At 36.9% G+C, this 12,001-nt stretch overlaps 2 long non-coding RNA genes across 3 annotated transcripts; one reads left to right on the forward strand and one right to left on the reverse strand.

The window, feature by feature from the left end:
- The first annotated feature begins 45 nt into the window (after positions 1–45).
- Positions 46–5,560, forward strand: LOC114151591 (uncharacterized). 2 transcript variants are annotated; one of them, XR_003596964.1, is made up of 4 exons: positions 46–319; positions 2,418–2,504; positions 4,075–4,135; positions 5,082–5,560. It is a non-coding gene; the product is annotated as an uncharacterized LOC114151591 (long non-coding RNA). The 2 variants fall into 2 exon arrangements; XR_003596965.1 differs by having other exon boundaries at positions 4,078–4,135.
- LOC114151590 (uncharacterized) lies at positions 4,733–11,014 on the reverse strand. Its single transcript, XR_003596963.1, has 2 exons — positions 10,668–11,014; positions 4,733–8,376 (listed from the first exon to the last, which is right to left on the reverse strand). It is a non-coding gene; the product is annotated as an uncharacterized LOC114151590 (long non-coding RNA).
- Between the last annotated feature and the right edge of the window lie 987 nt (positions 11,015–12,001).

A 12,001-nucleotide genomic window follows, 5' to 3' on the forward strand; every position in this document is an offset into this window, starting at 1 on the left:
GGTGAGGCAGCAGCAAGGTGAGACTCACCTGAGGCTGATCAACCTCCTGCTAACTGCTATTCAATGAGACCAAGTTCCTCCTGTCTGAACGTCGCCAATAAAATGGTTAAAAAAACATTTCATATATGAACTGCTTTTCCATCATTTAGCTTATGTATATAATGTTCAGTGTTTGTTGTCACCAACTGTGTGTGACGTGTTTCATGTACAGAGAAGCGATCAGAAACCAGAGGCCAGATTTGAGGCGAGGCAGGCAGTTCTCTGGCCTCATGGCAGGGGGCGCTCATGGTCCCAGACATTGTGACTCCGCAACTGCAGAGTAAGTGACACAAACAGCGAGCTAGCCGTGGAGCTAGCCGTGGAGCTAGCCGTGGAGCTAGCCGTGGAGCTAGCCGTGGAGCTAGCCGTGGAGCTAGCCATACAGTAAAGTGCAGCGATATATTTATAGTTTTCTCCTCTTACCACAACAATCGCTTATTAATAATGGCAAAATAACATTAAGCCTAAAACCGAACTACTGCAACAGACTGAATGTTCTGCTCTTTGTGTGGGAAATACGTAGTTCAGTGTTTTTTTAGGGACGTTGTTGTCAGTTGCTATGGAAACGAGTCTGCAGTTAAACTGGTTTTCCCTTTGCTGTGGAGCACGAAATTCAAAATGCCTAAATTTCCATGTTTCATTGAATTAACGAAATTATTATACAGCGGCAGCGCGACTATGGATGGCATGTAAACGATTTGTTTTGCCTATACGGATATACAGTATATATACATTATATATATACAGTATATATGTACAGTATATATATATGTAATCCTGTTTAGAGCTCACTGAGCTCAGCACAGCGCCCCCTCTGGCATTTATCAGAACTTTGATCAGGTGTTTAAATTTAATTTAGCCTTTAGGCAGAAAATAATCATCAAGACCTACGGAGCAACATTAGGGCCACTTAAAAAAATCAATGCATTAAGACTTTTTCACAGGATTATGAAAATCATAATAATTATGAATTTCACAATTATGAAATTATGTTTTAATCTTGTAACCAGGTTGCTATGTATTGCAATTTTTTTTGCCCAGGTCCCTCTTGAAAATGGGATCTAGATCTCAACGGGGTTTACCTGGTTAAATAAAGGAAATATATATATATATGACTTTAATCTCATAATTTTGACCCCTTTTCACCAGAATTCGTCATTTTTTCCCAGTGGCTCTAATCCTCTTCCGTAGTAATCAGAGGAGGGTAAAGTACCCACAAACTGTACTCACATTAGAATAACGATAGTTCAATATATTTTTAGTCTAGTAAAACTTTGGCACAAAGTTTACTCAAGTACTGTGCAAATTATCAGTCATTAAGTCATCGGTGGACCAACATATAAAATTAACTGGAAATGTTGGTATTTTAAATTCACATAAATAACGTAATTACAAAATTTAAAAAAATCAGGCAAAATATATTTTTTTCCAAATCAATTTTTTTCAGTGTAAAACCTGTGAAGCTGATCTTCATGTTCGCCTTCATCATTTCTTTCAGATCATCTGAGTTTTAAAGATTCACTTAATCAGAAACATCTTTGAGAAACTGCAGCCTGCAAACCAGCCTCTGTTCAGGTGGCGCCACCTGCTGGCCGCGCATCCACATGGCGACATGGAGGAGAGCTACGGAGCTCAATTAGGGACAAAATGGTTGCTAAAAGGAGGAAAAAAGAAAGACAATGACACTTAAAACATTTTGAAGCTGAAAACAAAATTTTTAACTAACAAAACAGATTTAAAACTGAAAAATTGATGTGAAAAAGGAAAAAATGCTCAAAGCTACTTTGTCAGATTCAATGTTGTTTTTCAGCCTAAATTTTTTAATTCAGTTTCAAACTTTTTATCATTTTCAAAAATATTTTTTCAAATTTTTCTTTTAGTTTCACATTTTCTTTAAATTTTAAGTCACTTTTGATTCAAATATTTTTATTCAGTAATTTATTCAGTGTCTCTAGTCAAGAATTATTGACTTCATCCAAACTTTTCAATCTTACTGAAATATTACTTGTAAGTTATTTTTGTCTGATTTAACTGAACTAAGACATTTTCACTAGAAACTAAACAAGAATATTTTTTTTGTTAGTTTTGCAGTAAAAAGCTGGAAACTTTCTCAAAGAGGTGACACAAAATATAATGTTTTTTTATGATTTTCTCATTTTTGGAGCCGTTTCTACGTTTTCCGTCACGCTGCAGTGTTGAGTTGTAGTGATCCACTCCAACCAGCAGGTGGCAGCATAACTTTAAGAATCGACCTGGAAGCGTCTGACCAGCAGACCGGAATCTGTTCGCTGCTCAGTTTATTGAAGGAGTTTAAACTTCTGCTCAGCCGTTATAGAGACGGTTTGAATCAAATCAGTTTAATTTTCTGTTTTCTTCAGAGGCTGACTCAGCATTAATCTAAACATGACGGGTCATAAAACAAACAGGAAGGTGAGAAGATCAACTTCCTGCTGCTTCCAAGACTTGTGAGTAAACTGCTGTTGTTGAAAGATTCAATGAATGATGGAAAATCAGGATAAACGATTAAAATGTTAAATGTTTACATGCTGAAGACAAACAGCTTAAAACAAGAAAATGGAAAAATATTTAGCTAATATTCTACCACGACTGATAATAAGGCTAAAATAGTCAATTATTGAAATAGTCAAATAATTTGGTAATCGATAATCGCTAGCTGGTGTATACACTCAAAAAAGGCAATTTGCTGAAAGAATAACACAGAGCATAAATTAAGACAAAAATATAAATATTTTGCATTTGAGATAAAAAAAACCCAACTTATTGTCTGTAATTATGTTTTCACAAAAACCTGGTTCAAATTCACTAAATGAATGTTATGTTATTGTATTTTAGGCAAAAATATATATATAATTTTCTTATTTAAACAGAAAATTAATTGTTTGCATTTTTTAATGTATTTTTGATATGTATTTGATAATGTATTTTGCTTAAATGAAAAATATGCCTACTTTTTTATCCGATTAATTGATTAATCACAAGACCAATCGATTACTAACATAATCATTTAGTGGGAAAATCTTCAGACATTTAAAGTGAAAGTTCCTTTCCAGGAAAATGAAACCAGAATAATTGGACTGGAGGCGACTAACCTTCAGCTGAGTGATGGTTTTATTTTTGTTTAGATCCAGATGAATTCATTAGCCTGAATACCTTTAACAGTCTTATTTTGAAAGTCTTCATAATGTTTTCTGTACATTACAGTATCAATATTTTCTGCTTTTTCATTAAAAACAGATTACACTGCAAAAACAAAATCTAAGCAGTAAATTTTTGTCTACTTTTAGTTCTGTGGTTTTTTAGTGCAAATACTTTTACACTTGAAATAAGACAAAATTAACTTATAATTAACTTTTCTGTGTCAACAATTCCTTAATATTGATGACAAACTACAACTGATTATTTCACTTATAACAATATATTTTTTCCATGTTATAAATGAAATAATCTGTTAAACCTTTTCATCAATATTAACAAATTATTAACTTAAAACAAGCTCCTATATCTTTGTGAAAATTTACTTGTAGGTTAGTTTTGTCTTATTTAAGGTTCAATAAAGAATTTGCACTAAAAAGCAGATACAAATTTATTGGTTAGAGTTAGGTTTTGCAGTGCAGTCTATGAAAAAATCCTTATTTATGTAATTTAATTATAATTTTTATGTTTTTTTGAGTCATTTCTGAAGCTTTTTGCTGAATCTGAGCCTGAAAATCTTAACAATCTGCAGAATAAAATCAATTAGAGTTTTTTTTAAAAAACATATCTGAATACTTTGTGTTGGAGTTGCAAGTAAAAGTACTTGATTACTTCCAGTGTGAGTGTTCTGTGCTCTGATTGGCTGACGGCGGCGTGTTTCCTGGGCGGTGTGCCAAGCTCGGCTGGCCTCCAAGCGCTCCAGCCGACCTCATAATGAGATAATGATGACAATATGGCTGAACTGCGGCGCGCGCTGGAACGCTGCCACCTTCCCGCCTCTCGCTCAGTGTTCGGGTCTCTCTGTGTCTGACTGATTCGCAGCAGCAGCGCGGGAAACTCTGGAGGAAGATCTGCAGATGTGAAACGTCTCCACATTTCAGCGGTGAGTTCAGAGGAAAAAACTTCCTGTTCCTTTAAGTCAAGATTCATTTAGTTTCTCTCTGAACTTCAGATTTACAGCAGCTGCTTTTTGTTATTTTGGTCTAAATGTTACATTTAATGTTCAAACTGAGCTTCTCTCTGTTAATTTGTGTTCAGTTTGTCATAACAGTAGCTAATTATCCTAGAAAATTTAAAATTAATCCAGGCAATGTTCATAATTTGAAAGATACATTTAAAATAGTTTTTTAATTTTTTTTTATTTTACTTTGAAAATTTTGTAAAACAAAAATAATAATAATAATTTCAATATTTACACAGTAAAAGTTGTCTCACAGTTTCAGGTGTTTTAATGAGGAAATATTTAATGTTGTAATAACCAGAAACATTTAAAAGGACAGTTTGGACTTTTTTAAAATTAACATAAGTCATTCATCTGTTATGTTTAACATTTTTAAAAATTTCCCATCAGTGTTAAAAATTATTAAAATATTTTCATACTTTGCTCTAATTTCTATATGTCAATTTATTAATTATAAATCAGTTTCTGCCCAATTTTTTCTATTTCAGCTTAAATATGAAATAATTCAGACAAAGCTTATTGAGTGGAACTTAAATCTTCTTTTTATTAGCAGTAAGTTTTTATCAAACACAGGTTCATATCGTAACATTTTCTCTCTGAAATATAATTTATTTCTCCTGCTCATGCAGCGCAGGCTAACAAAAGGAGGCCTGTGATCTCTGACCTCTCTGGAGCCAATCAGATAAATGCTTTGTTTAACTTTACAACAGGACTTTATAAGCATCCAATAAGAAAATATAAAAAAAACAGATTTTTTTTTTGTCTTTGAAAGAATAGAATATGGAGACATTTTGATGTAGAAAAACATTTCCTTCTTGAATGCACTTAGCTTTATTTTCTGTAACTATTCCTCTTCTTTTACATTTAGTGCCACAAAAAAACTAAATTCATTCACACATAAGTCAACATTAACATGGCAAAGAACCCACTGAACCAGAACCAGCAACAGAACCAGAACTCACAGGACTACAGCGACCAGAATGCATCGTGATTCAGGCAGGAACCAAACAGGAACTAAAACAACAATAAACATCAGACTTTACATCATATATGAGTAATCTCCTGGGTTTCAAAACAAAATGGCAGAAAGGAAACGTTCGTTTTGAAAACGTTTTCGCCCGTCCTCCGTCACAGTGCCGCCGTTTGAGATACTGCATTTCCCAGCATGCCCCTGGCTCCTCCGCTCACAAGGACACACCTCCCTCCATCGGGGATGGAAGGACGTCATGAGGTGATGAAGACAACACAAAGTTTGGGGTTTTTCTGATGAAAAGCGTCACCACAAGGTGGCGCTGTTTCGGAGTCATTAAAAATTCAGCACCAGTGGGGAAGGGGGACCGGGGGGGGGGGGGGGGGGGGGGAGGAGAAAAAGGCCATTTATATATTTGTACATTTGTATTTTTCGCAGGACATTCGGTTTTACTTTTTATTTACAACAAAACGACAAAATTTAGAAAATAAGAAGGAAGCTCCGCCCCTTTAAATCATCCGCCAGCTGCTGGTGGCGCAGCCCAAACCCGACTCCAAAGAAGCATCCAATAAAAAAGTTTAGCAAGTCTTTGGCAGGTTATCAGGAAGGAAAGGCCGTCGACTGGGAAGGGCGTTCGCTGCTGCAGGGCTGGGCGGTTTATACTCCGGTTATTAACGATGAAGATCAATCAGAGCTGAGCCACAAACAGTTTACTAAGTCTGAGCATCTCAACCAGAAAACTGCATCTTTTGTCTCTACTTTTATCGCATCATAAGAATCACATGATGAACAACTGGATGTTGCTACTGGAGGAAACGACAAAGAAGACAACAGGAAGTGTCCATTTAATGGAATTGAAGTAGGGTTTGTCAATGTTAGAATATCAACATTTTACTGACATTTGTAGTGGAAACGCAGCTAAACTGGAAACTGGCCTTAAAATTGTGCAAATTGAAATTAAGAAAATTTATTTGCTTAATTGGAAACATCAATTTCTAGAAAACTTCAGTTTTTTGCGCCAAGGTGAGGTTGTTTTTCTACTGTATCGAAATTAATGTATTTCGCAAAACTGCAATGGAAACACTTTCTTCGCATCATTTGAGCCACATGATAATCAGCCAGATGTTACTACTGGCGGAAACGACAAAGAAGACGACAGGAAGTGTCCATTTAATAAAATTTAGAAATTGTATTTTTTCAACATTAGCAGAATATTGACGTTTTGCTGACATTTGTAATGAAAACAGTTACTGAGAGCAACACACCTTTCAGCCCGTTATGGCTGACTGATGTGACTCGTGAATATTTGAGTAACTTTGTGGTTTTGCATTGATTTTGTTGCCGGTGGAAACTGTGTCTCGCTGCGACTGCAACCATCAGTGATTGAAACATGGCCGTCTCTGGGTCGAACCGTTCCCAGTGATGAAAGCAGGAGACGTCTCAGTCTCTGATGGGTTCCTCAGGCTGAAGCTGGACTCCACTGACCACCAAGCTGCACAGGTAGAACTGAACCCCAGATCCAAAAATAACACATTTATCTAAATTACTACTCATTATTTATTTAAACATTGCTTCAATTTATCGCTCTTATTGCTGTAATTTTTAATTATTGCAGGTTAAAACAAAAAGACTTGATGTATCAGGGAGAAACGTCCGTATTTTGGTAACGTTTTCCAGACCTAGATCCAGTTTGTTAAAGCTGCAGTGTCTAATGTGGCCACCAGATGGCACTGCTCATCTCTAGTGAAACCTTTAAACTGTTTTTAGCTGTTAGATGTTTAAGGAAATTAACATGCATAGTTTAAAAAATTCTAATTTTTATTACTTCATAAATGTATTAAAATCAAACAAATTATTTTTAAGCATAATTAATCACTAAGTCTTATTTGTGTAACAAAAGTATTATTTTGGGAGAGATTTCAGCATAGAAAGTGTAAATTTGGTTAAATTTCCCTTAAGGTTCAGGTAAATAAATGAAGTTTCCAGTTAAAAAAAACAGACTAGTTGGACAAAGTTTGACTTTCTCATTACAGGTGACCTAGTACGCGTCCTTGAACAGATTAGGACAAATCTATGGATAAAATAAAATATGTTCTTTACATTTTCTGCACAAAATCATTCTTAGATGATAAGATTTTAGCTGTCTTGTCTCTTTAAATCCAAATAAGCTGCTGCTGGCCACGCCCCCAACTCAACGCACCCGCATGTGAAAATGACTGCAAAATTATACAACCGTACATCTTTGAAAAGCAGAAGTGGAGCCTCTGCACAACCAACTAGAATGCATCAAGTGGTTTCTGGATGGAAAGTCAACAAAAAACACTTTGTCTTTTCCAGCAGCCATTGTACAGCACTAAAACAGCTGGAGCTCCCTTTGGGTTGCTAGGTAACGGGCGTAACTCAGCTGGGGTTGCTAGGTAACAGCGAAATGCCCATCAATCGTAACTCAAAGTTCCAGAGGTTTTTGAAACGGCTCATTTTCTAGACACCAAAAAACATAAACTTATTGCCACAAAACTCCTGGCTGATTTTTTTTAAGCGCTTAAAACTGTTTCTAGAAATTGTTGAGACTCAAATGGAAGCATTAAAACATGCAAAATGTGAATTTTACATAATAGATGCCCTTTAAGGTTTTTGTAAGATTTAGTCAGTCAATGGAAAAGAGTGAAACATATCAACGTTTTAAAATGTATTGTATTTTAGGAGAGTAACGACTTGTATGTCCTTAGCGGGGCTTATAGAACGGATGTACAAAACTTTGGCATCAACTTGAAAATGAACAAAATGATATTTTAAAAAATGAATGGATTTTTTTAAAGAGTTTCCTGAAATGCATAAAATCCAGCCAGCTGTGAACATGGAGGTCAGTGGAGCCTCAGCGTTCAGATCTGAAACAGAGTTTTTGCTTTTTTAAAAGAAAAGTTTTTAAAAACTCCAGATGCAGTTCCTCCCGCTGCCGGTCTCCGACTCCTCATCCACGTCCAGAAAAAGGTCAGAGGTCAGGGAGCGGGAGCTGCGCTCGCTTCCCAAATCTGTCCCGGCAGCAGCAGGAGGGAGAGGAGGAGGTGCTACGAGGAGGCGAGGAGCAGGATGAGGAGGAGGGAGAGCAATATGGCGGACGGCAGAGCCAGGCTGCTGCCGCCGGTGGTGTCGTCCGTCAGGAAGGGCTCTGGAGATTCATAGATGGAGTCGTCTGAAAGAGAGGCCAGAAAAACATTTTATTTAAATTAACGACGCACCGACTGCACCTCTGATAGCGATATCTGAGGGTTAGTATCGGCTGACACAGAAAATCAGAGCTGAAGTGACTCAAAACGCTTCTTTTTTTAAATAAAGTTTTCCATTTAGTCATAACTCTACACCAGTACAGTACAGCTAAATACAACAAATAGCTTCACCAGCTTGGTAAAACACGTAAAAACAACTTTAATCTGTTCAGTCGGTGCAGATAGGAGTAAATGTAAAAACAAAAAAGAAATTCAAACTGACAAAAACCATAAATTGATTATCTTGGTCAAACATGTAAATATAAACGACAACAAACCTTTTAAACGGTTCATAAACTGCAAATAGGAATTTGAAATAAAGCACAAATCATAGAATTAGAGTGAATAGATCTGCCCTTATGGATCGGAAACACAGTCACAGATAACTAATATAGAATCTTGTTCAATATAATGAATATAAAGATTCAGGCATTAATATTTAATTTAAATCAGGTCCTGAACCATCAGCTGCAGCCTTCCAGACGATTCTGTTGAAGTCATTTTATTATTTCAAGTTATTCTTTCTTCCAATTCTACAATTTTCATATCAGAATGATAAAAAATAGACAATTAATTTGATCAAACCAAGTGTAGAAAAACAGATTAAATAGTTTTACAAGCAACAAGTGAGCTAGCATCAGCACAGCTGTAAGGGTTATAACTATAAACTATACTCTTATTAAGCTACGTTCACAATGTGCAATTATTACAAACAAATCATTCATTATGGATGTCCATGTTTATGAATGATGTCTGTCTAGATCTGCTTCCCTGCTTAGCTTTGTTGAGTCTTAAAGGTACAGCATCCAACTTTCTGTTAAACTTCTATTGTGCTAATTTTGTAAACTTTCAGTTGAACAAAGTTCGATGTCTGGTGAAGTTTTGGTTAACTGTTAAAAATTCTTCAGGTTGTTTAACATTTATGTTCATGCTCATGCTCTTATTTTGAAGTCTGTTTATGCAGCAGTTCCATTTCCTCTCCTCTTGTTCTCCACTGTTGCTAACTTAGTGACTTTTTAGACCAGTGCAGCAACAAATGTGGCGACTTTTCTGTGTTGTTTTCGACCAGTGAACAGCAGCTATACTGGCCGATGTTTATGTCGAGTCCTTCACACATGGTGGGCGTCAACATGGATGAATTTAGCGCTTTAGCAGGAGCTAAATGCTATTTTGATGCAGCGTTCTAGCATTAGTGGACCTACTGTTTATAATTGGTGCTATTGGGTTAGCGCAGCTAGCTTCTTAGCTAATGGTGCTGACCGCTTCATATAATTAACTTCTCAGTGTTTTCTATCATATCTGCTTCCTGTTTTCACTGAACATTCATGTTTTCTAGTCGCAGGTTCGGGTTCTGATTTGTTATATAAAACTGACCCGAGTGAGGCAGAACCGAGCCTTGGTACCGTCAGGTAGCCGATGTGAGCTGTTTTATTCCTCGCTGTGTCTGCATAGCTGTGTATTTCCTGAACTGCAGAGATGTTGGGTATGTTAAGTAGCTGAGTGACTGACAGGCCCAGCCGGCGCTCTTGTGTAAGTCACAGTAATGAGTCTTAAAGCCGTCATCTGCTCCCACAAAGTGGAGATGTGAAAAATACACATGAATAAGATTAGCATCGTCCAGCGGAGGAGAGGGAACGTTTCTTTACAGCAGGAGAAGCAAGTATTTAACACAAACACGCTTCTAACGGCTAAATTCACACCAGATGTTGGTAACAACCCAAGTAATCCTCTTCACGTGTAAATAAGTGAAAACGATACGGGGTAAGTACTGATATTTTAGTCAATACTTTGAAAAGCCTCGGCTGGTAGAAACAGGTTCAAGATGTCTCCAGTGTGGAGAAACCAGTTTAAATCTTTGTTGGGTTTGATTTTATCTTCATTTAGCCACAATTAAAGGTTCTGGAAACCTTTAATTGTGGCAACTGTTTTCAAATCTTTTTTTCAGTTTTAACTTTTTGGCCACAGTTTTGCTCCATAGATATTTGCTGAAGCATGAAAATGAATGAAGTTGGTCAAGTTTAGGTTAAAATTTCTTATGAAATTATTGTTTTATCATAAATTATGTGAATAATAAAAGCATGTTGGGCATAAAGTGCTAAATGAATCGTTTTTAATGAGTGAGTTTTGTTTCTGACTCGTTGTTTTTAGCCTTTTAGCTCCTGCAGAATCAGATCTGGACCTTTTGAACATGAAGTCGAAGGTTTAAAACGAGACTCACTGCTCGGTTTGACGTAGATTTTCAGCTTCAGGCACGGCTTCCCAGCCAGGTTGGGATGTGGAGACGCTGCAGAGGAAACACAAAGGAAACCAGTTTAAAGCCTTCACATCACAATGGAAACCAGTTTAAAGCCTTCACATCATAATGGAAACCAGTTTAAAGCCTTCACATCACAATGGAAACCAGTTTAAAGCCTTCACATCACAATGGAAACCAGTTTAAAGCCTTCACATCACAATGGAAACCAGTTTAAAGCCTTTACATCATAATGGAAACCAGTTTAAAGCCTTCACATCACAATGGAAACCAGTTCAAAACAGGAAAACAACACAAGCGCCATATATGGGCATTCCTCAGCTTCAGTCGTTTTTATTTTAAAACAAAAACAAAACAAACATTAAAATTCACCATAAATTCATGGTGGATTTTTAAAGTGCACAGAATTTAAATGTGAGAAAACAAAATGGAGGGAGGGAGGGAAGGAGGGAGGAAAGGAGGAAGGAAGGAAGGGCACTAGAAAGGAAGGAGGGAATAACATAAGGAAAGAATAAAAGGAAAAGAAGAAAGACAAAGAAAAATGAAAACATAAGGATATAGAAGGAAAGAAGGAAGGAAACAAGGAAGCATCTCAGCTCATCACCCCTCCACCGCCGTGCTTCAGCCTCAGTGTGTTTCAGCCCACATCTCCCTGTGCTTTTCCCCCCACAGCAACAGTTTCTGATCTTGGAATAATTTGGTTTTCCAGTCGCTGAGCCGAATTTAATCCAGCTGAATAAATGAATTTATAAAAAGGTTTGGAATTAAACCTGCAGTTTCAGATTCTTTGTTCTGCTGTTTGACAGAGAGAGACAGAAAGAAAGAGAGAGAGAGAAAGAGAGACAGAGAGAGAGAGAGACAGAAAGAGAGAGAGAGAACAGAGAAAGAGAGAGACAGAAAGAAAGAGAGAGGGAGAAAGAGAGACAGAAAGAAAGAGAGAGACAGAAAGAAAGAGAGAGAGAGAAAGAGAGACAGAAAGAGAGAGAAGATAGACCGAAAGAAGATCGAGGGAGAAGAGAGACGAAGAGAGAGAGAGAGACAGAAGAAAGAGAGAGTGATAAAGAGAGACAGAAAGAGAAGAGGAGACAAAGTAGAGAGAGACGAAGAAAGAGAGAGGGAAAATAGACAGAAAAGAGAGATGGAGAACAGAAAGAGAGAGAGAGAAAGAAAGAAGATAGGAGAAGAGAGACAAAGAGAGAGAGAGACGAAAGAGAGAGACAGAAAGAGAGAGGGAGAAAGAGAGACAGAAAGATAGAGAGAGGAGAAGAGAGAGAGACAGAAAAAAGAGAGAGACAGAA

Source organism: Xiphophorus couchianus, chromosome 9 (genome assembly GCF_001444195.1).
Source record: "Xiphophorus couchianus chromosome 9, X_couchianus-1.0, whole genome shotgun sequence".
Taxonomy (NCBI): domain Eukaryota; kingdom Metazoa; phylum Chordata; class Actinopteri; order Cyprinodontiformes; family Poeciliidae; genus Xiphophorus; species Xiphophorus couchianus.